Source organism: Globicephala melas, chromosome 2 (assembly GCF_963455315.2).
Source record: "Globicephala melas chromosome 2, mGloMel1.2, whole genome shotgun sequence".
Classification (NCBI taxonomy): Eukaryota; Metazoa; Chordata; class Mammalia; order Artiodactyla; family Delphinidae; genus Globicephala; species Globicephala melas.
The window spans coordinates 35,044,861-35,069,357 of record NC_083315.2 but is presented as its reverse complement, the minus strand read 5'-3'; the positions used below and the strand labels follow the sequence as shown (position 1 = coordinate 35,069,357).

The window sequence follows — 24,497 nt, the reverse complement described above, 5'->3', positions numbered from 1 at the left end:
AAAATAACTTGCTGGGATTTTGATTGGGAGTTTTTTTTACCTTTATCATGAAAAAATTTAAACATATAGAAAACTAAAGAGAAAAATACAGTTAATATCCCGACCCCATCACCTGCATCTCACAACTGTTAACGTTTTGCCACCTTTGCTTCATCTTCCTTTTTTCCTGAAATACTTTGACATCATAACATTTCGTTCCCAAATACTTCAGTGTGCACATCTGAAAAATAAAGGCGTTTTTCTCCTTAACTATGCTACCATTATCACACCTAACAATGATTCTTTATATCATTTAACGCCCAGCCTATAGGCAAACTTCCCTAATTATTCCCAAATGTCTTTGGGAAAGAGAGAGCTCTGGACTCTTCTTCATTTTATAAGGATACCAATCCTTATCCATCCTCCTTACCTAAATGTACTTACCTCCCAAAGACCCCGCCTCCAAGTAACCATCACATTGGGAGTTGGTGCTTCAACGTATGGATGTTGGGGCTGGGGAGACAAACATTCAGGACACAACAATACTGTGTACAGATATTTGAGTACCTTTTCAGTTCTTTTGGGTATATACCTACGAGTGGAATTGCTTGGTCATTTTTAAATCTCTTATAATCTAGAAGAGTTCCCTTCACCTGAGTTTTTTCTTTTTGTTCTCTTTTCTCTCATGACATCGGTTTGTTGAAATGACCAGGCTGGCTGTCCCACCTTTGGGCTGTGTCTAGTCGTGTCCTCATGCTGTGTTTCAGCACATTCCTCTCGGCCTCGAATTTCCTATAATTGGGCTCTGATGTTTTAATTTTCTCTGTGGTCTCTTCTTTCCTCAGTTCATTCTGTTGGATACATTTGCCTCCTCTATTTTGTACTTGGCCTATTTTGGAGGAAGGTGCCCTCATTTCCTATCACAGACCCAAAGCAGTTTTTACTCTTCCCTGCAGTAAAGTTATGTGCAAGAAGGTCTTTGCTCTTATTCCTCGAGGAATTATTTTTGTTCTCCTGTGCTCCAGTTTCTGGTCATAGGCCTCAGACTGTCGTGTTTCTATTTACTTACCCATGAATAAGCCTAGTGTTGGCTCCTGGATGTGAGACACTGTTCACTCACAGGGCCCTCCCTGACCTCACTGACTGAGGCCAGCGGCTGAGCCGGTGTCTCCAATGGGACAGTTCTGGTCTGTCACACATCTCGGGCAGCTGTTTTTGGCTGACATAGCTTCTTTTCCCCCAACTGTCCATTTTCTGACAAGGGATAAAATGGACATGGGCCCTGCAGGGCCCGAGGCCACCTCTGATCAAACTTTCATTGCATGAAAACGTATACCTGCCTGCAGGCACTACTCCAGGGTCACCCAGGAATGCAGTTGGTCTGGTCATCTCTGCACCTTGCTGGGTTGCTCTCTAGAAGCTGTTGCTTCAGGATAGATGAGGCAAGAAAGTTACTGATGAGACATAGGGACTCGACTTCTTCAGAAAGGGGTTCCCAACAGTGTCAGGCTGGTTATGTGCTTTGGATTGAATCCCTTGGAGTTTAGGGGAGGAGCAGCCAGTGGAGTTAGGGTATTGATGAGGTCACGGCTAGCCTATATGGTGCTCTTTGTGAATTAGAAAAAGGCACCTTTTCCTCAAGACCCTGACTTCCATGTGCGGGAACGCTGTGGTGTTCTACATACTGAATTTGTTAGAGCCGGTCATGGGATTGCTACTTACTAGAAGACTGTATGGTAAGCACAGAAATCTACAGTGTCTGTATGGAAAGGGTGTGTTCTCTGAACAATGTACTCAGCTTCACATTGCAGCCACTTCTGGTTTGGGGGCTGATGCGCACTTGTCAGTGACTATATACCTGAATTCCTTCCCCTCAGTGGAAGATCCTTCTGATTTCGGTATATGGTAAATGCACTCTTATCTTGTCCAGACCTGTTGCTATTTTTAGTTTTCAAGGGGACTTTAGTGAGCATCCAGGCACTGTAAGTTATCTGCCTCCCCTGACCCGGAAGACTGAAGTTGACTTTTTGACAAAGATCCTGGCCAGTTCTGAAGCTATAATGCCGTGCACCGGGGTTGAATAACGGTGCCCTGAGAGTCCAGCATGGCTTGTGCTGGTGGATGGGATGCCTTGTGAAGAGCTGGTACGTTTCATGGCTTAACGGAATGCTTTGTTTCTTCTGATGGCATTCTCCAGGCAGCTGTTATATCTTGTATGACTCCCAGGAAATGAGGCTGGCTTCCGGGTGTGACTCTAGGAATCAGGCTTATTGGTCTACTTTCCCTAATTATGATGATAAATACCTACTTGAGAAGAAAATTCAAGCATCACAGTAAAGCTAAGGGAAAAAGGCTAAAACCACTTAATTTCCATTATCCAGGGTCAACTACCATTACCTCCATTTCTCCATCCCTTTTTCCACTTTCATCCAGTTTGCTTTTCCAGGATGTTTACTGCTTCCTTTGATGGGGATGAAGACTCTCCCTCGTGCCCCCGAAGTAGTAGCTGTTCTATTACTCAGTCCTTAGCCAGTGTTTGATAGCCTAGGGGCAACTTTATGTATTTGCAAACTGCATTATTCTTCCATCACTACAAACACAAGCGTCCTTTCATATTGAATGGTCCAGTAACCCTGGGGCACAACCGTTTTAGATTTCAATCTGCCACCGCTTGGTGATCTTGGGAAAGTCACTTAACCCCTATGGGCCTCCACTTCTAGTTAAAATGAAGAGGCTGAACCAGCATGCCCTTTCCAGGTGAAATCAAGCAGGGGAATTACGCCCATTTGAGAGAGAACAGCCTGTGGCACAGGTTTGTACCTGTTGTCAGTGGAGTCTAGTGGGAATTATCTAGAGAGAAAGGAGATGGCTAGCTAGCTGGACAGGTAAGAGGGAACTGAACCTATCTCCAGGGCCTGGGCATTTTTTGGCAGGCTGGGGGAACGGGGTCATCAGGGACAGAATTGTTTGGCCCACAGAGGTCAGCTAAGACGTTGGGAAGAGACTGATGGCCTTGTGTGAGAACTAACTTCAGAGAGAAGGACGAAGTTGGGACCCTCAAGACATCGCCACGCCTGGATATTTGGCCTCCCCTTCTCCGTGGGTCTAGGCTGCCCCCCTCCTGCTCTGCCCCATTAATGAATGCTTTGTGATGGTTCGTTGTTGTTATTTTCTGAGGACCTTGATTAGCAAAGGCTTTGCTGTCGACACACTGCACTGTTCCAGGTGACTCTTAGATGCTGGTCACTAATGGATAAAGGCCAGAAGGACACTGGGAGTCATCAAAATGGCTCGGCCTCTGTGTGGAGAGGAAGCCACTCAGGTGGTCTCCTGGGGATAAGAGTTTGTTTTTTTTCTGGTAAATGCAGTGGGTAGAAAATGTCATTTATACGTTTTGAAATATCCACCATAGGCATAGTGAAGAGGGAGAGGGTGCTCTGACACCTGGGTCTTTGTCTCTGGTTCCTGGCACACAGCTCCCCACATCCTCGGCACCTCCTAAGTGATGAGTGTCTTTAATATGCTAATGAGATTACTGTTGAGTCGGGGCTCCTAGATAGATTTAGGATGGGGGCTGGTCACGAGAAAGAACAAGGCATGAATAGAGGGTTGAAATTTTTAGCCCTACCCACTGACTTCCAGGGAGGGGAGAGGGAGTGGGGATTGAGTTAACCACCAACGGACAAAGATTTAATCCATAATGCCTACCTGATGACCCCTCAGTAAAGACTCTTGAAAGAAGAGGTTCAGAGAACTTTCCAGTTGGTGAACACATGGAGGTGGTGCGCCCGGAGGGGGCGTGGGAGCTCTTTGCTCCCTGCTTCACTGCCTTGCTCTGTGCATCTCTTGCATCTGGCGGTTCCTAAGTTGTATCTTTATAATAGCCTATTAATGGTAAAGTGCTCTCCTGAGTTCTGTCGGCTTTTCTAGCAAATTATCAAACTTAAGGAGGAGATTGTGGGCATCCCCAGCCTTGTAGCCAAGTGGGACAGACGTGTGGGTAACTGGAGACCCGACCCTTGTGTCTGGCATCTGAAGGGAGGGCAGCCTTGAAACCTGTGGAGTCTGATGCCAACTCCAGGTAATTAGTGTCAAGATTGAATTGTAGGACACTCAGTTGGTATTGGAGAATTAGGGAATTGGTTGTTGGGTGGAAGAAGAAGCCACACGTTTGGTGTCAGAGTGTTTTGAGTAAAAACAGATCACTGTCCCTGATGCCTTTTTAAGAAGATGTGTAGGCTGGAATATTGTGAGACATTGAAGGAACTGGCATCACAGAGGAGATAAAGAGAAACTCTTTCCCACTGGAGCCTGGCACCCTTCCTGAGCTCCAACGGTCAGTGTTTCTTGAATGAGTGAATTGACAACATGGACTCTGGTCTGGAGAAGGTTTGATGGAGGCAAGTAGAAATGACCTTGGATAATTAAACTACAATGAGGTTCTTTACCAGACATCAATTACTGAAGATTTTCAACTTGTCAGTATTGTATGAAGCATTCCTTTGGGCTAGATCATTCTCTGGATTTAATTTTAGCATTTCTTCACGAGCCTTAGCCTCTTTCTTTAGCGTGCATTCTATGTGCATTACAATGCAGTAAGGCAGACTTTTCTCATAAAATGGTGTAGGTAAGATTGAGAGGGTCTAAGCATCTCTCCACTTTGGAATTTGTTGAAGCTTACAGTGTAAGCAGATTCACACATGCAGAATTCAAAGTCAGAGAGATACATGTGGTGCTTGCACTGTTTTGGTATGGAAGTTGGTTTCAAAAGGAGGTTGGTATTTGAAAGACACTCTAAGGAGTGGGAGAATAAATGACATCTTCGGGTGTGTGTTCTAAGTCACAAGCAAACCCTCCTTGAAATTTTCCAGCGAGGCCTTTGGATGACACAGAGCTTGACTTGTCTACTTCATATTTGCTCAGCTTCCATAGCATTTGGAAGAAGTTGGCCTGCTTGGGAATATGCTGAATTAAGGAACATAGCCAACCAATGAAAGAGGAGGAAAATTTGTTTAAAGCTAGACAAACCTTTAGTTGTTAGAGACCCTTACTTCCTGATGTGATGCAATTGGAAGGTCATGGCGTCACCCATAGGTATTCTTGTTAAAAGATAGAACCGGGATCTGATCAGTCTCTAACTGTTTAATTCACAGTAAATGTTGAAGATAGCGGAACATGTTAAATAACACCATGGGAATGCAATCCACCAAATCTACAATGCGGAAATTCTAAAGGGCAGATGACACACTTCTTCAGTAAATAAAGGGCAAAGAACAAGACAGAGAAGGAAATGTAGATGAAAGAAACTTTTAGTGGACTGGAGCAGCTACAGTTGATACCCTGCTGGGAACTCTGGTGACCCTCTGCCCACGGGCTTTCATTCTGTCTGTAGGATTACGCATGGCAAGCAGAGCAGAGTGCCAGAGAATTTATGGCCTGGAGAGTTAATGCCCCTGGAAGCAGTCTTCAGCCAGTGATGGATGGGGAAGGTGGATAAATACCCAAGCTTCCTCCCCATCTCCCAGGGCTGGGGTAGCGCTCAGGGGTGCCCCACACTGTGTCCCAGAGTTGTCCAGAGGAACTGTGCTCCATTTGTCCCCAGTGGTGTGTACCCTTCGTTGGCTTTCTTCCCTTCCCTGGCTCCTTTTCCTATTCTTCCACTAGTTTTCCTGCTAACACCTCCAAACTGTTTAAGTTCGCCCTTAAATCCTTGCCTTGGAAGCTGTTTCTGGGGGAAACCAAACTAAGACAGAGACAAATCAATCCAATGAACACGTGGGCCTTATTTGCTTCTCATCTCAAACAAACCATCTGTAAAGAGGCATAAGTCTATTGAGGAAATATGATCACTAAGAGGGTGTCAGATGGTATTAAGGAATTATTGTTAAGTATTTTTAGGTGTGAAAATGATTTCTGGTAATGTTGAAAAAAATGAAGAGCACTTACTTCTTAGAGATACATGCATACTCAGTTATTTGCAAATGAAATTATATGATGTCTGGGATTTGCTTTAAAATAATCAACAGTGGGGGGCGGGGGGTGGACCAGGAGGGGGATACTAGTGAAATAAGATGGGCAGAGTTTTCAGCAGTTGTTGAAGCTGGGTGATGGCTAACTGGCAGTTCACTACGATGTTCTGTCTACTTTTGTGATATGTTCAACATTTTCCAAAATAAAATGTTAAAAGGACACAAAAAGAAGCACTTGAACACCCTCATGGTCCCTTCTCCTCTGGGTCAAGATTAAATTATCCTCTTCCCAGCCTTGGCACTGTGACACGCCAGCTTTGTTTTGGATGGGTCAGCCGATAAGCGGAGGAGTTATTGACCCTTCTCCACACTGGCAGCCTTCCTTTCCCCCACTGTGTCCACCCATTCCCATAGCCAGACTAGAGACTCTGGCATCACTCACTGCCTCACCTTGAAATCTTAAATGCCATCCTATCCGCTTCTGCTCTGAAACCAACTATTCCTCTGATCCTGTTGCATCTGCCCTCCAATTTGTAAGTGCCCTCCCTCTCCCAGTGTAGTCATACCCACATGGTCTTGACTGTTATAGCCCAGAACTGCTGGAGTGGGCAGGATGGGAGGGGTGGGCCTGGAGACTGGGGGTCAGGCCAGGTTAGTGCTGTGGTCAGTAAGTCTAGTGGGCTGTGGTGACTTTGGCCTTGGCAGTACTCCAGGGGCGTAATAGTGGTGGTAGGGGGCAGGAGAGGGAGAAGTGCTGCCGTGGTTCTAAGAAGAGGAATGGAAACTCCCATCAGGGGAGGTTCCAGCAAGGAAAGAGTTTAGTCCTTGGGAAGAGAGGGTTGGAGAAAGTTGGGGTAGTTGTCAGGGCATCAGCCAAAAGGTCTGGACTTTTCCAGAGTGAAATCAGAGCATAATTGAGAAAGTGGGGCAGAAGCCCAATCTTGTATACTGAACACGTGGGCCAGGTTTAGGCTGGGTCTACCGCCCGAGGCTGACCACAGATATTCCAGGCTGTGGGCCTCAAGCGGACGGCAGCCTCAGCCCTGTGGGGCTGGTTTGTGATGCGCTTATTAGTCAGTGGAGCAGGGGGGGTGAGGATGGCCATGGAGAACCTGCCGGCTGAAGGTCTTTCATAGTTGTCTTATTTAAGGAGAGGTCTCAGCTCTGTACAAACGTAGGACCTGGTTTTATTTTTGCCGATAAGTGCTCTCCACTGTGCGGGAGCAAATTCTACTTTCCTTCTGCACATTATGACCCTCAGGATACCTTGATTAGAGCCAAAGCTTTCCTGCCAGTCTCCGTGTTTACAGCACCCTTTGTTTCTGAAACTGTGACCTAACCTGTTCCCTGCAGTGTGGCTGGAGGAGGCGGGATCCTGGCTGCTGGGGTGCAGGAGGGTCTGTGCTCAGGCTCTGAGGAATCTCTTCCCTCTCCTCCTTCTAGGGGTTTCTTTCCCTGGTGCTGGGTGCAAAAGGGACAGCTGCAGAGGCCAAGTTCTTCTGTGTCTCCGACCTGGAGGTGGTGTGTGTTGGGGGGAGGTCCTGGCCTTGCTCTGGTTCTGCTTGGGGTGAACAGCTTTGCCCTTGACTGCGGAAGACCCCCTCCTCCAGAGTGAGCTGGGTCTTCTCCCTTTGGTGCCATCAGTGGTATAGAATCCTACCCTCTTCTCCTGGTGCTGTGTTCCTTACTTAGCCCTGACGCTCCTGGAAAGCCCCATGGCTCCTCTCCTGCTGTTCCCTGCCTTGCAACTTCTTGTTGAGACAGGGGAACTAACTGGAGTCCTCTTTCCCACCCTCTGAGGGCCAAGGAGAGCAGTGTTCCTTCTTTGAAGGCATCTCCAAATGTTGCAAGTGGTCCCCATGGGAGACCCCGTGACTTGACTTTGGGGAAGGGAAAGCACCTGCATTGGTTTCCCATGAGAAGGGAAAGAAATAAGAAAAATAGCTAATACTTACATAGTGCAATTCTAAGCATGTTAAAGAATTTAACTGATTTAATCCCTGTAACAACCATTTGGAGTAGGTATTATTATACCCCTTTTGTAGACGAGAAGTCTGAGGACCAGAGTGGATATATATTGCCCTAGGTCACATAGCTTACCAGTGGCAGATATGGGATTTGAACCCAACTCGTCTGGCTTAGGTGTTGCATATCCCTCTCACCCTGAAGGACCCTTTTACCCACAAGGCCGGCTACTACCTTCCTCTCCTGCATCCTCTCCTTCTATTGATTCGGGGAGTGTTCAGGTGGGAGTTGGCGTGGGTGGGGGGCAGGACCAGTGTTGGCATCTCTAAGAAAGTGCAGGGCAGTGGAAGCTTGTTCACGGGTGGAAGCTTGTTGGTCACTTTGAACGTGGGATATTATGAGTTTTGGGTCTTCAGTTTGGACCTTAGCTGTGATTCCAGGTCAGTAGGAAAGTTCGACTCAGCTTATTTCTGATGTAGCTCAGCAGTGTTGGCAGGTCCTGCTCTTTTCCTGAAGCTCGTTCGGATATCTTATGGCTTCTCCTCCTTTCCTGCCTGCCCGGCACACAGCCCCTTTCTCGCAGGCCCCTGCAAACCCGTCACTTCCTCATCTTTCATATGTTTCTGGAGCAATCTGACATCTGTCTTGTCTCCTACCAGGGGCTGCCAGGAACTGCTGGAGATCTTATAACTGTGCTGATGTTACAAATGTATGGCTTTGGCTTCAGGAGAAGTCACTAATCATTTATCATGTCCCCGAATGGCTTCCTCTTCCACTCTTTGCGGTGGCTCTTCCAGAATCATTGCGATCCTGAGACCTCACGGCATCCATCCTAGCCTCTCCCCACCATCTTCAACCTCTCCTTTACTGACTCTTAATCAGCGTTGCCTCTTCTGCAAATCCTTCCCATGGCTCTGTCTCCCTCAAGCCTCTCCCATCTCCCTCTTTCCTTCACCGCTAGACTTTTACAAAGCGTATCTCTACCCTTTGCCTCTACTTCCTTATCGCGTTATCCCCCTCCACCCAGTGTAATCTGCCTTTCTCTCGTTCTCTCTCTGGAGCTGCTTCAGTTAATTGAAGGTTACCCACGTCTTCTTAAAAGAATCCAATAGGCATTTCTGTCTTTATCTCGTTTGGCCACTTTGCTTTATTGTGCATTTTGACTCCCTCCTTCTCGAAGGCTTCTACTTCTGCCTTCTACTGTGGTTCCTGCCACACCACTCTGCTGGTGGAACTCTTACCTCTCTGACCACTCTATTTTATTTTCCGGCTTCTCTTTCTCTTCCCATGTCTTTAAAACCAGTGATCACTAGGAGTGATCCGTGATCACCTGGTCCTCTTTCTCCTTTCACTCTGTTCGTATTCCGTGATCCCATCCACTCTCATGATCCATGGGACCTCCTATTGATAATTCCCACATCTGTGTTTGTGCTTCCTGGCATTTCTCTTGAGCTATTGACAGTTTTCCTAAACATCTGTATCTAGAAGCCCTACCACACATCTTAAATTTTTGTCCAAAATTGTACTTTTTTTTCCCCACCCAAACCTTTTCATCACTCCAATTGCTAGAAACTGTAAAACCATCCTTCACCTTTGGGCAAAGGATTCTGGAGCTTGATGACCCAGGTTTCAATCCCGCCTCCTCTCCCGAGTAGCTGGGTGAGCTGGGGCGAGTAATTTAATGTCCCTGTGTCTTGGTTTCTCATTTGCAAAATGAGGACAATAAATGTAACCTGCCTTAAAGGACTGATGTGAAGATGAAATCGGACAGTAAAGGCAAAACTCTTGGCAAAGGGCTCAACACCCAGTAACTTCCACTAAACGACACGTTTTGATATTGTTGCCGTTATTCTATTCATCATTTGTGCAATCCATTGAACAAATTTGTTGTTCAATTGATTGTCTTTAGTTACTTCCTTGGCACTGTGCTAGGCACACACTCCACAGCCACATCTCTGCAGGGCCCACATTCTGTAGATTTTACTTCCTGAGTACTTTAAGACTTGTTAACTCTTCTCTGTACCCACCATCACTGTACACTGAGGGCATACATTGCTTATACACCCACCTTTTCTCCCCCTGCAGGCCATCTTCCATACCCTGCCAGAAGGATCTGCCTAAAATACAAATCTGATTATGTCATGCCCACTACCAAACGTAAAATAGATAGCTAGTGGGAAGCAGCTGCATAGCGCGGGGAGATCAGCTCGGTGCTTTGTGACCACCTAGAGGGGTGGGATAGGGAGGGTGGGAGGGAGGGAGACGCAAGAGGGAAGAGATATGGGGACATATGTATATGTATAACTGATTCACTTTGTTATAAAGCAGAAATTAATACACAATTGTAAAGCAATTATACTCCAATAAAGATGTTAAAAAAACAAATCCTTCAGAGGCCCCTCAGGATAAACCTCTATTGGTTCCCGTTGCTGCCGGGCCCACCCCTCCCGTACCTGTGTCTGCTGACCCAGCTCTAGCCATTCAGAACCACTTGCAGGTTCCTCCCCGTGCCCTGTTGGCTTACCCCGGTGGGCCATGCCCATGCTCCTCTGTGCTGATGTATGCTTCCCTTCAGCCTCCCTCCACTGTCCGCCTGCTGTTTTCCTTCTCTCAAAACTCTGTTGAAACATCACCTGCGGCTTTAGGAATTTTTGCCTCTGTTTCCTGCACAACCACCCTCCCCCCAGAATTGGTTGCTCCATTGTCAGTGTTCTTATAGCATTTTGTACTTACCTGGCCTATGGTGTCTTTCTTGTCCCTTTGGTTTTTGATTTCTGAGGGCTCAGAAAGAGAGATTTTTGATTACCAGTACAGGCATACCCCATTTTATTGTGCTTTGTAGGTACTGCATTTTCTACAACTTGAAGGTTTGTGGCAGCCCTGCACTGAGCGAGTCTATCGGAACCATTTTTTCAACAGCATTTGCTTACTTCATGTCTCTGTGTCCCATTTTGATAATTTTAACAATATTTCAATTTTTTCATTATTATCATATTTGTTGTGGTGATCTGTGATGTTACTATTGTACATCACATGAAACTATTGTTACTAATTGGGTTTTTTTTTTTTTTGCTTTGCATTTTTAAATTAAGATATGCACATTATTTTTTAGACAATCCTATTGCACACTTAGTAGACTGCAGTATAGTGCAAACATAACTTCTGTATACACTGGGAAGCCAAAAAATTTGTGTGACTTGCTTTATTGCAGTGGCCTGGAACTGACCCTGCAATATTGCTGAGGTATGCCTGTATTTTATCCAATATCTAATTCATTAAAGTTATAAATGTAAAAACCGATTCTACTGTAAGCTTTTAAAAACAACTTGGAAATCTTGTAAATTTATTTGTAAATCTAGTAATATTTGTGTTAAAATGAAAAGCACTCATTTCACTTGCTCTTTGAATAGTGCTAAACTTATAAATTTAACCAATTAAATCCCACAAACAATACCATTTATATAGTCTGTTAATTAATTTCTCTTAAATATTTTAAAGTATAGTTACTGGTTCAATATGTATGATTCTCATAAGGCTTAAAAAATAAATGAAACATATGCACATAAAAATGCCTGCAAAGGTTATTACTATCATTATACCTTATTACAATCATTATATTCAACACAGGGATTTATTTCTTTATCCCACACCCCAAATAAGGGACTGTGGCCACCTTCGGTCCCCTACAAACTATTGGGGACCAAAATGTAGTCAAGCTCCAGGTAATTGGTTGGAGATTGGGACCTGGACTCAGAATGTGGGTCCTTCCTCCAGAGTGATTCTATCTGAGCTGGAGTCCGTTCAGCGGGCCCCTCACTTGTAGCAAGTGGTTGCCACACCAGCAGTCAGCAGGACTTCCCTACCCCATTCCTTTCAGTGGGATCTTGTCTAATTTCATATGTCAGTGTTTTCAGCAGACTGGCACCTTTTCCTGAAATAACACATCTTGCAAAATGTCAGGGACTTGCTAGGTTCCTGGATTCTGGTTCCATTTTCCAGGATTTTATCCAGATCTCCCCATTTAGTGCCCAAGCCCTGGTGTGTTGTATAATTGTTGTTTATTTGTCTGCTCTTAAACCCCTGTATACTGATGTGATTTCATATACTTGACTCGGGTCGCAGGACGACTAGTTAAAACACTAGTAATCATTTACTCAGGGTTATAATTAGTACAGTTCTCATTGTTTACCATTCTGTGGTCATTTTACTATTAATCACTGAGTCTCCAGGCCTAGAGGAGTGTCTAGCACACGAACGAGGCACTCAGTAAATAATTTGTTTAGTGAATGATGCGTGTTTCCTTGAGTAGATTTGGATCTCTGTGAGGATTGGAATTGTCTTATTGATTTGCTGGGACCTAGCATAGACGGGAACTGGATTGTGATAGCCACTCATTATGTACATATGAATGAATGAATAAATGAGGCAGAAATTGCTGAGTGCATTAAAGCAATTGGACAGAGATTTATTTCTTGAAAGGTCCTATACTGAACCCAAACCTGGAGCATCTAATGAGATTCTCTCCCTGCCACCTCCTTTTGAGCCTCTCCTCCCTGAGCACACAGCTGCCACTGTTGCTGCAACTTGCTGAGCTCTCAGGGCAGGCTGGAGTTCAGAGGTGAAGCCCTGGGCTGACGTATCCTTTGGGCCCCACATGCCGAGTCCTATCAAGTGCTAAATCTCCCTCCACTTTTGGTCTTGGGTGGAACACCACACAGTGGGCATAGGACCTGGCTGTGGAGTGGCCGCTAAGGCCTAGATGGTGAAACCCAGAAGTGTTCTATTGTCGGCTCCCTGTAGTAAACCTTAACCAATGGGAGACCATAGGAGGGAGCTGGGCAGATGGATTTCCCTTTCTTCTTCCCTTACATGGGCTACTCTGAGGTCCAGTTTGTTCTTGCAACTCTTTCTGAGGAAGTCCCAAGTACCAAGTGGACACACCTGCCAGGTGACCTGCTGTCTTCCTGGCTTATTTTGAAAGTGTCAGCATGATCACATGCTTTATTGCACACTCTTTAATATCTTTCCTTGCCTCACTCCCTGTTTCTCCTCACCTTCACAGTCCTGGGCTTGCGCCTCTGGAATAAATTGTCAGCGCTTTAATCCTTGCCTCAGGCTCTGCGTTCTAGAAGGCTAAGATCCTTTGGTAAAAGTTATAGTCGTAAATTTTGGAATATTTTTCTTTGCTCTCTCTCTGTTCCTGAGATTTACAACTTTTTTGGGACTGGTTTATGCTGTTCATGACCTTAAGAGTAGAAAATACTACCTTTTCTGCTTTGCAAATAGGTTCATCTGTACCATTTTTCTAGATTCCACATATATGCGTTAATATATTTGTTTTTCTCTTTCCGGCTTACTTCACTCTGTATGACAGTGTCTAGGTCCATGCACATCTCTACAGATGACCCAATTGCATTCCTTTTAATAGCTGAGTAATATTCCATTGTATATATGTACCACATCTTCTTTATCCATTCACCTTTTTTTGTTGTTTCCACCTGATTTTTATTCAGTGTTCCAAAGCTGTTGTTTGCTTATCAAAAACAGGCAGGAACTATTCAATTTTTTGAAAGCCACCAGCTTGTAACACTGTTTATGGCACAGTTAACAACTTTATGAAAGTAAATTGAATAAATCCGTCTAAAAAAACGCTGTGTTTTTACATTCTGTGAAACTTAACAGTAGAGACATACCTTGCTTTATTGCACTTAGCAGATACTGTTTTTGTTTTTACAAATTAAAGGTTTGTAGCAGCCCTGTGTCAAGCAAGTCTACTGGTGCCATTTTTCCAACAGCATTTGTTCACTCTGTGTCCTGTGTCACATTTTGGTAATTCTGGCAATATTTCAAACTTTTAAAGTATTATTATATTTGTTATGGTGACCTGTGATCAGTGATCTTTAATGTTACTATTGCTAGTGTTTTGAGGTGGCACGAACTGCGCCCATGTGAGACTGAACTTAACCAATAAATTTGTGTGTTCTGACTTCTCTGCTGACCTGCTGTTACCCATCTCTCTCCCTCTCCTCTGGCCTCCATAACATAACAGGGCAAGGTGAAGCAGCAAGTGCTCATGTGGAAGCTACAGCAAGTTACCCAGAAGATCTAGCTAAGATAATAAATGAAGGTGGCTACACTAAACAACAGATCTTAAATGTAGATGAAATAGCCTTCTATTGGAAGAAGATGCCATCTAGGACTTTGATAGCTAGAGAGGAGAAGTCAATGCCTGGCTTCCAAGCTTCAAAGGACAGGCTTTGTTAGGGGCTAATGCAACTGGTGACTTTAAGTTGAAGCCAGTGCTCATTCACCATTCTGGAAATCGTAGGGCCCTTAAGAATTATGCCAAATATACTCTGTGTTATAAATGAAACAACAAAGCCTAGATGACAGCACATCTGTTTACAACATTTTAAGCCCACTATTTACAACATTTTAAGCCCACTGAATATTTTAAGCCCACTGTTGAGACCTACTGCTTAGAAGAAAAGATTCTTTTCAAAATAGTACTGCTCATCGACAAGGTACATGGTCTCCCAAGAGCTCTGATGATGTACAACAAGATCCATGTTGTTTTCATGCCTGCTATTACAACATCCATGTTGTAGCTCATGGATCAAGGAGTAATTTAAATTTTTCGAGTCTCATTATTTAAGAAACACATTTTGAAAGGCTATAGCTGCTATCGATGGTGATTCCTCTGATGGATATGGTCAAAGTCATTTGAAAACCTTCTGGAAAGGACTCATCATTCTAGAGGCCATTAAGAATATTTGTGATTCATGGAAAGAGATAGAAATAAGAACAACAGGAGTATGGAAGAAATGGATTCCATCCCTCATGAATGACTTTGAGGGGTTCAAGACTTCAGTGGAGGAAGTAACTGCAGATGTGGTGGAAATAGCAAGAGAACTAGAATTAGAAGTGGAGCCTGAAGATGTGACTGAATTGTTGACATATCCTGATAAAACTTGAATGGATGAGGAGTTGCTTCTTATGGATGAGGAAAAAAAAAAGGTTTCTTAAGACGGAAGCTACTCCTGATGACGATGCTGTGAAGATTGTTGACATGACAACAAAAGATTTAGAAATAAATTTAGTTGATAAAGCAGTGGAAGAGTTTGAGAGGATTGACTCCAATTTTGAAAGAAGTTCTACTGTGGATAAAATGTTACCAAGCAGCATTGCCTGCTACAGAGAAATTGTTCATGAAGAGAAGAGTCAGTTGATGGGGGAACTTCACTGTTGTCTTGTTTTAAGAAGTTGGCACAGCCTCCCAACCTTCAGCAACCACCACCCTGACCGGTCAGAAGCCATAAACATTGAGGCAGACCCCCCACCAGCAGAAAGATTATGACTTGCTGAAGGCTTGGATGATGACTAACATTTTTTGTTAACAAAGTATTTTTAAATTGATATGTACATTTTTTTTAGACATAATGCTATTGCATACTTAGTACACTACAGTATAGTGTAAACATAGCTTTTGTATGTGCTGGAAAACAGAAAAAAAATTGTGTGACTTTATTGTGATCATCACTTTATTGTGGCGGTCTTGAACCAAACTCACAATATCTCCAAGGTATGCCTGTATAAACAACCCAAATTATGAAGGCTGTATCTTAGGGTAAATTCCAATTTTAGATCTGTAAAGTGCATCATAAAAGTACTTTTTGCTCCAATATTTTTGTCTCCTCCTGACTTACAAATTTTTTTTAAAAAAATTCACTTTGCTTATTATGGTCCTTAATGGGAATGTAAAGGTGGAATTCAGAATGGGATTATTGATATCACGAGGAGAACAGACATTTGAAGGTCGATTTATTCATTTTCTTGTTTGGTTGCAAGATCTTAGTTACTTGTTGTAGGCATATGAGAACCTATCTTGCATTTAAGACTTACCAGCCTCCTTTTGGACAGTTTGTAGGAGAGGAAAGAAACCTGATGATTCATTAGGAAAATAGGTATTTTATCAGTAATGTTAATTGCAGTTATTTCACATTCAGACAAATGTAATAAAGATCAGATTACTCTCTAGGAATAATGTAAACTTCTGAGCTGGAGAATGACTTAACGTCATCAGAAGATGTGGCTATGGTTTTAGACTGTGACAACTGTGTATCTGAGTTACAGCCTTCTCTCTGAGGGTCTAATTTGGTGTTCAGTAATCACCTTCTCCGAGGAGGATGCATTTTCCTCACCAGTGTGGAAATGGAAAGCAGGATTGCTGACCAAATGTGTGGACATTTACAGAGCATGATAATCACAAGAGAAACCTTTGGCACCTTCCTTGGGGCTGCCTCAGAGCTCCAGCAGTTCTGGTACCTAGAGTGAGTGAGGTCTGTAACAGTTACCACATTTCATGGAATGTGAGTGTAGATAGGAAACACCCAGTAGGAGACAGGGTGAGGCTGCTGCACTTAACTGCACCTGCTTCCTGGATTCAGTTTTGTGTTGGTCCTAGTTCTCAGCACACCTGTCTCCCATACGACTCAGGAATAGAGCTTAACATTTTACGTGTTTGTGTTTTATTGATTTCTAAGAACTTCGTTATATAGTTCGCACCCTTGTCAGCACTTGGTATTGTCAGACTTTCAGATTTTTTGCCCCTCTGGTAAATATGTAGTAATAACTCATTGATGTTTTAATTTACGTTTCCCTGGAGACCAAGAGGTTGAACATTTTAATTTATTCATTGGCCACTTGAATTTCCTTTTTAGTGACACACCTGTTCAAGTACTGTGTCCATTTAGAAATATTTTTCTTTTTCTCATTTATTTGTGGCAGTTTTAAAACATATTCTGGGTATTGGTTCTTTGCTGTTATATGTTATGCACATGTATTTTCCTACTCTCTAGCTTGTCTTTTTACTCTCTAATGACTGGATGGTGTCTTTTGACAAAAAGAAATTATTTTAAGGTAATAGGATTTATTTATTTATTGTAGTCAGTTTTATTAGTCTTTCTTATCATAGTTTCTGATTTTGAAATCATTTTTAGAAAGGCTTCTAACTGAGACTGCACCAATATTCACCTACCTATGGTGGCTTCATTTATATCATTTCATTTTTTAAATATTTAAAATATTTATGAGTTCATCAGGAATTTTTTTGAAGTTATAGTTACAGCAATTTTAAAAAATTTTCTCATTGTCATCAATATGGTTAGTGAGTTTACTAAATAATTTGGCTTCTTCCTACTGAACTTAAATGCTACCTGTAATGTAAAACTCGATCCTACATATTGGTTCTATTTCTGAACCTTCTATTTTGTTCATTGCTTTTGCTATTGATTTGGGCACTATCTGTTGTTTACATTTTTATTTTCAAGATGGGTTTTAGGATCTCTTTGTCAGTTTACTCAAAATATTGACCTAAGCCTTGCTGTTGGGGTTGTGTTATGTAATTATCTGTGGAAAAACAGCTGGTTTGGGATTTTGACTCCTCCCACTTAACGAATTTATCATAATCTTGCCATTTACTTTTGAATTCTTTTATGTCCCTCAGTAAGTATTTTGTAGGTTTTATTTCAATATAGGTCTAACAAATTCTTCTTAAGTATTTGAAGTTCTTAACGTTTTTTGTTGCTGGTGTGAATTGCTCTTTTCTCCTGTGCGTTTTTTAACGTGTGGCTTTTCAAGCCCCTTCTCCTTCAGAGATCAAGGGCTTCTAGGAGTGGCTGACAGGTGGGGAGCATCACAGCTCTGTTCTTACTTGTTTACCGTAATAAGTTTTTTTTTTTTTAATTTATTTAATTTTGGCTGCACTGGGTCTTAGTTGGAGCACACAGGATCTTTAGTTGTGGCATGTTGACTTCTTAGTTGTGGCATGCATGCGGGATCTAGTTCCCTGACCAGGGATCGAACCTGGGCCCCCGGCTTTAGGAGAGCAGAGTCTTACCCACTGGACCACCAGGGAAGTCCCAACAGGTTTTATTTATATAAATAATTCTCCTGCTTAAAAATACGTAATTTTCCTGACTGGCTATTATTGAAATTTGAAAATCTATTTTTGTGTATACTTATTTTCAACTAACGACCTTTACTGATATCTTTCATTGGTTTGAATTTCTTTTTAGTGATTCATCTCGGATCTTTTCAAGTATTCATTTGTTCATTTGTAACATATTTACTGAGTACATACTATATACCAGACACTTTTCTAGGTGTTTGGGGTGTATCTGTGTACAAAACCGATAAGTATATTACATGGTAAGTTCAAAAGTGATAGGGACTTTGGAGAGAAAGAAAATGTAGAACAAAAGGAAGATGGATTGGGGCAGTAGAGGTAGGGCATGGGGCAGTTGCATTTTAAATAGGATGGTCAGTGTACATCTCATTGAGAAGGTAACATTTAAGCAAAGACTTGGAGGCGAGGAAGTTCGCTGTGCAGATATCTGCTGGAAATGTGTGCTAGGCAGAGGGAACAGCCTGTGCAAAGGCCCTGGAGCAGGAGCCTGCCTGAGGTGTTTGAGTACCAGGGAGGAGAGTGGCTGGAGCAGAATGAGCGAGGGGGAGAAGAAGGATGGTCAGGGAGGATGAGAGGCTGTTTCTGTGGGGCCTTGTTGCAAAGACTTTGGCTTTTACGTTGAGTGAAAAGAGGAGCCATTGCAGGGTTCTGGAATATTGGAGGGGCAAGGTGGACTTAAATTTTAACAAGATCATTCTGGTTGCTCCTTTGAGAATGGACTTCAGAGGGGCAAAGGTAGGAGCAGGAGACAGGCTATTGGAAAGTCACCTCTCCCAGCATCTTACTGGGGATTAAGCACTTTGTGAGCCTTTATGGAATGAATGTTTTTAAATACACACTGAGTGTTTTAGTATGCTTTTTAAAAGAATCACACATTTAAGAAATACACATTTTTTTTTAGGAAAGGGTGGGACAGAATATGAGGGCAGTGGAATTGTCTATGGAACAGGCCATTTTGCTCAAGCCTTGTCTTGGGTGAAGAAGGCAGGAAAATAAAGGTTGACTTGCTTTGGAGGTGAAGAATGGGGAGGTATGCCCTACATGTACTAAGATTAGAATCCAAGGATATTGTTGCAGTAAAATCCCTCCCATGAATACTGTAGAGGGCCGGGGGATGGCAAGGACTATTATGATGATATTCATGTTTTGCTTCCAAATGATCACTATGGATTCTAGCTTTAAATCAGTTTATATTTTCTGCTGTCTCACTTCTTACTAGCTATTCACCTAGGAGATCAGAACTTCTCAGTAATTTGTTGCTCAAAAGTGGAGTAATTAATGAAGAATTTTGTTTTTAAGTTAAAACTTCATATTTCAAATCCAGTTTTATTGGTATGATAAATGTTGGTTCCTGTTAAATTTAACAGGTTGGTCAGTGTTTGTTCCTGTTAAATTTAAGAACTATATTTACACTCTTAAGAAGATGGTTTAAACTTTTGGAGAAGAAAGAGTAAAGTTCTTTAAAGAATATGCTATTTTTATAATGCCTCCCTCATTATCCTGAAATATGAATAATTCAGGGATTTAACCCTAAAATAAGTAGAAACTATCCTTTGCTGTCTAAATGAGTTTGTAATCACTTTGGGGAGATTTCTCCCCAAGCCCCACCTCCCACCCCGAACTTCACAAAACCTATTTAAAATTACACCCTTGGAAAAAATTCAACCAAAAACCGCTCCAAAATACGTGGTATGGAGGTTCACGTTTCTTTTATTTGGTCCTTTCACTATGGGCCCACACACTTTCTCCATCCTTATGGAGCACACCCAGTTCTGGGTTAGAAGTGAATGCATTAATGTATGGGTTTGTGTTGAAGGAAAAACAGAAGAGAGTGTCATGGAAAGCTTAAGGATTTTTTTTTCTTATTTGATAATACAAAGTGCTTTTTGTTATTAATGCATGTGCAATCAGACAACTTCATCCAGAGTGCACAACGGTTCTGTAATATGGCTCTGCCTGGTGCAAAATAGCTCATTTTGTATAGAAATGCAGAATTGCTTCATGTAGATAGAATAGAAAGAATCTTTGCTTTATTCACATATGAATAAAACGTCTTTGTTCATGGGAAAGAAAAGTGCCTCTTATTGTTTAGAAGCTGTGTGAATTTTAAATTAAGCTGATGGCTCACTATATTTTATCTTTCAGGGGAAAAAAATAGCTTTGCTTATACCAGTTTGGGCCCTAATGCCTCATCTGGTGGCATAAGTGATTTTTGCTTTGCACTTCGGTTATTATGTAAAAGACGTCATGCTTGCCTCAGTCATCAGTGAATTACTTTAGCAAATTTTTATAATTTTAACGTAAACATTTTGGGGGTTTATATTATTTACATTCTCTTGTACCACGTAGGATTTGAAACAGTTTACAAGAAATTTTAGATGTAAAGTGTAAAAAAGAATAATGAGTCGTGATTAGGGAAAATATAAATAGCTGTGGTAAAGGCAAGGCTTGTGGAGGTCTACGTGAATTTAGTTACATGTAAAGACACAGGTAAGAAGGTCCGTGGAGGTGCTGTTGTTGATCCTCAGATGTGTTGTTGGGCTTGCTGGCAGCCAGAGTGAAGAGGGAAGCAATCAGTTAATCCTTTCTCTGGCTCTGGGAAGGACTACTTAGAGCATGTCTACCACCAGGCAGGAGTTATGGCATTTAGGCTTTCCCCAAAGAAAACTGGCCAATCAGAAGAGCAGATTGAAGGAAAGGGATGCTGGTGGGCGCTGGCACCGCAGTGTCTGGGCCTTAGGCCTTGCTCTTGTAGAAGGCACCTCCTCTGCAGAGCTACCTGCAGGAGGACAGGTAGAAACAGAGCTGGCAGGAGTGCCTGGTGTCCAGTCCCATCAGCTCTCCAGCTCCACGTGTGAACTACTGGCCTCCTTCGAAGTGTTCACTGGTCCTTAGTAAGTGAGAAAAGTATAAGGACAAATAAGAGAACAATGTGAGTTTCTATCAAATCTGAATTTGCCTGATTTCCAAGATTATGTTCTTCCTATAATTTTGGTATTGAAAGGTCCTTATTCAAATGAAACAGCAATAAAAAAGAAGTGCCCTTTCTAAGAAAATGAAAACTTGAAGACGCTTTGTTAGATGGTAAAAATAATAAAATTAATAATAATATCATTATTATATTTTATATCTATTATTTTATTTGAATGTAACATATTTTGTAATATTTTATAATATAATTATGATTGGATAACTAATTTATGATAAATATTATATTTTATATTTTATTGTTATTATTACTACTACTGCCATTTTTGGTATTTACTGCCCATAAAATCCCAAGGTCTGGAGATGCCTATCCTCTTGGACTGTGAGCGTCCCCACCAGCTGCTTAGTCTCCAGGGTCCCAGTGAAATGTCCCAGTTTGCTCCCCCAGTACTCCTTTCCCCTGCCCGACTCACGGTGGCTCCCGAGAAGCCACACTCCTGACCTTTCCCATCCCTCCTGGGATTTCCTCCCAGCACCCCGACCCTATACGGCGGTTATGGCGTGGCGCCCTAGCATGGACAGCTGCAAGCTCGCAGGGGTCCAGGGTCAGAGGGGAGTTTGTCCCTTGGGCCAATGCTGGACCTAGTGGAGTCAGGCCCTTGGATGCACAATCACTTGGCATGCAGTTCTGCACATTACCAGTAAGACAGGCTCACTGCGGTGGGAGTTTCCCGTGGAAAAGCATGTGGTATAGGGGTCTTCAGACCTGCGTCCCATGAAGAGGTCTAGGATGGCTCTGACAGGTCCTCTCAAGGGGAATTAATGCCACCTGTCACTTCAGGGGACTTGGCCCATCCCTACTTCTGTCCATTAATGGGGATTAAAAAAAACTCTTCAGGAACTCTTATTGCCAGTATCTTGGTGGGACTGTGGGTGAGGTAGCCTTTCTGGAACCCAGGTGCATTGACGTTAGCTACATAATATTGTAAGAAGTAGAGATATATAGTTTAGCTGACTAAAAAAAAAAGCAACCTTGAATGAAGTGTGTTTAATATTCCTATTTTCTTAACTCTACATATGTTTATTTATTTAACATCTTATTGGAGTATAATTGCTTTACAGTGGTGTGTTAGTTTCTGCTTTATAACAAAGTGAATCAGCTATGCATATACATATATCCCCATATCCCCTCCCTCTTGTGTCTCCCTCCCACTCTCCCTATCCCACCCCTCTAGGTGGTCACAAAGTACTGAGCTGATCTCCCTGTGCTATGCGGCTGCTTCCCACTAACTATCTGTTTTACATTTCGTAGTATATATATGTCCATGCCACTCTCTCAGTTTGTCCCAGCTTATCCTTCCCCCTCCCGGTGTCCTCAAGTCCATTCTCTACGTCTGCATCTTTATTCCTGTCCTGCCCCTAGGTTCTTCAGAACCATTTTTTTTTTTTTTTTAGATTCCATATATATGTGTTAGCATATGGTATTTGTTTTTCTCTTTCTGACTTACTTCACTCTGTATGACAGAGTCCATCCACCTCACTACAAATAACTCAATTTCTTTTCTTTTTATGGCTGAGTAATATTCCATTGTATATATGTGCCACATCTTCTTTATCCATACATCTGTCGATGGACACTTAGGTTGCTTCCATTCTACATGTCTAATGTTAATCTAATCCTTGCCTTCTCTGAGATCCCAATAATTTTCATTTCTAAACTACTCCTAGGGTCAGAAATACCTAGAGGTGCTTATGTTCCAAAGAGTTTGCTTTTGAGCAGTAGCCGCAGCGTGGAAGCAGGAGCTCTCCTTCTTACTGGTGTCAGAAGATCTGTTCCTTGTTCTGTGGAAGCTGCTCACATAAGGCTTTCCTGTGGCTTAGACCTAGAAAGCTTCTCTATCTTCCTGCTCTGTGAGGGAAGCCAAACAAGAGGCACCAACAGTGTAGTCAGACGCCAGCATCATCTCCCTGACCTTCACCCCTCCTCCTCTCTATTTTCCTCCCTCCCTCCATCAGCCCATCCCCCTTCTCTTTCTCTCTCTGCCTCTCTCTTTCTCTTTCTCTCTCTCTCACACACACACCCCCTCCCGCCCCCCCCCCCCCGCCCCCGACACAGAGTCACAATGTGATCAGCACTTTGTTTCCCCCCTTGGCCTGGCTGTCACCTCACTCCATCTCTCTCCCCACCAACTCCCTCCAGATAAGGTGTTATTCTGCAGAGAACACTTTAGAGAATCCTCATTAACTAGATAAAGGAGCAACTGGCAATATTTCTCCTGCCTTTCACATTTTTTTTTCTTGATATTGTTTTTAATGAATGGATGAAATTTTTTTCCCTTTATTTAATATTTAATTTTTAAAAATATCTTTATTGGAGTATAATTGCTTTACAATGGTGTGTTAGTTTCTGGTGTACGACAAAGTGAATCATCTGTATGCATACATATATCCTCCTATCCACTCCCTCTTGCGTCTCCCTCCCACCCTCCCTATCCCACCCCTCTAGGTGGTCACAAAGCACCGATCTGATCTCCCTGTGCTGTGCAGCAGCTTCCCACTAGCTATCTATTTTACATTTGGTCCTGTATATATGTCAGTGCTCCTCTCTCACTTCGTCCCAGCTTCCCCTTCCTCCCTGTGTCCTCAAGTCCGTTCCCTACATCTGCGTCTTTATTCTGCTTTTCACATTTTAAAAAGGTCATATCTCTTTTCTCTCTAAACGATAGAGCAATTTGAAAACAATTCTTTAAAAACATGCCTACGTAGCATTGGTTCTCATGACAAATCCAAATACTCCTTTTCAGACAGGTTTCAGCCACTGTGTAATGACTTAATCAGAGTTCAAGTTGCACAACAGTTGTGCTTTCCTGTTGTGAATCTGTACTTCTCTACTGGGTGCACTGTTGATGTCTTCCCTGCTCTGCCTTCCGCTAGGGGTCCATTAACCACAGCTCAGAACTCGGAGGCATGGGGTTGGAAGGGTCTTTGAGAAATTGTATAATTGAGATAGAACCAGGTCAAGGTTTTGAACATTAAACTTGTGGGGTGTTTGTTACTTGATAAATGAAAAGGAAATTTATTTTCTGAAAGATCATGACTCTGGAATAAAGACCATGGAATAACGTGACATGGTGTCAGAGCTTTCATCATCTTATTCAACCCCCCTTTGAGCCCCAAACCCTCCACGGTCGAGCCACATTGGAAGTGTCACCTTTGTCCCTAGACAGGCTCAATATCTGCTTTTTGGTGCCTTGGCTTATGCTTTTCTTCATCTGGAAATACCCTTTCCCTTCTTCTTACCTCCTCCAAATGCTGTGAATTCTCCAAGGCAAAATTGTCATCCTACTTCCTTTATGATGCCTTTCCTACCTGTCCAGAGCACCTTCATCATACTCTACTGTACACTTGACTTCACGCTACTCTGCTCTCTGTGGTTTACACATCTGTCACAGTTGATTAAATCCTCGACCATTGATGATTGATTCTACCTCCAGCCACTCTGCCCTCCCCAGGAGATCAAGGGGGTGGGATGGTAAGTTTCAACCCTCTACTCACTGGGTCTTTCTGGTGGCCAGCCCCATCCTGAGGCTATCTAGGGGCCCCACCCTAAGTCGTCATCAGCATAGACTCAGGTGTGCTCAAAAGGGACTCCTAGAGAATGACAAAGGACACTCCTATCACTCAGGAAA

The 24,497-nt window shown here is 42.8% G+C and overlaps 1 protein-coding gene and 1 non-coding gene across 3 annotated transcripts in view; one reads left to right on the top strand and one right to left on the bottom strand.

Moving 5' to 3' along the window:
- The window catches only part of SH3GL3 (SH3 domain containing GRB2 like 3, endophilin A3), a 145,764-nt gene that overhangs the window by 28,878 nt on the left and 92,389 nt on the right, over positions 1 to 24,497 (top strand). The gene's annotated exons all lie outside the window — the stretch shown is intronic.
- TRNAR-CCU (transfer RNA arginine (anticodon CCU)) lies at positions 17,757 to 17,829 on the bottom strand. Its single transcript has one exon. It is a non-coding gene; the product is annotated as a tRNA-Arg (tRNA).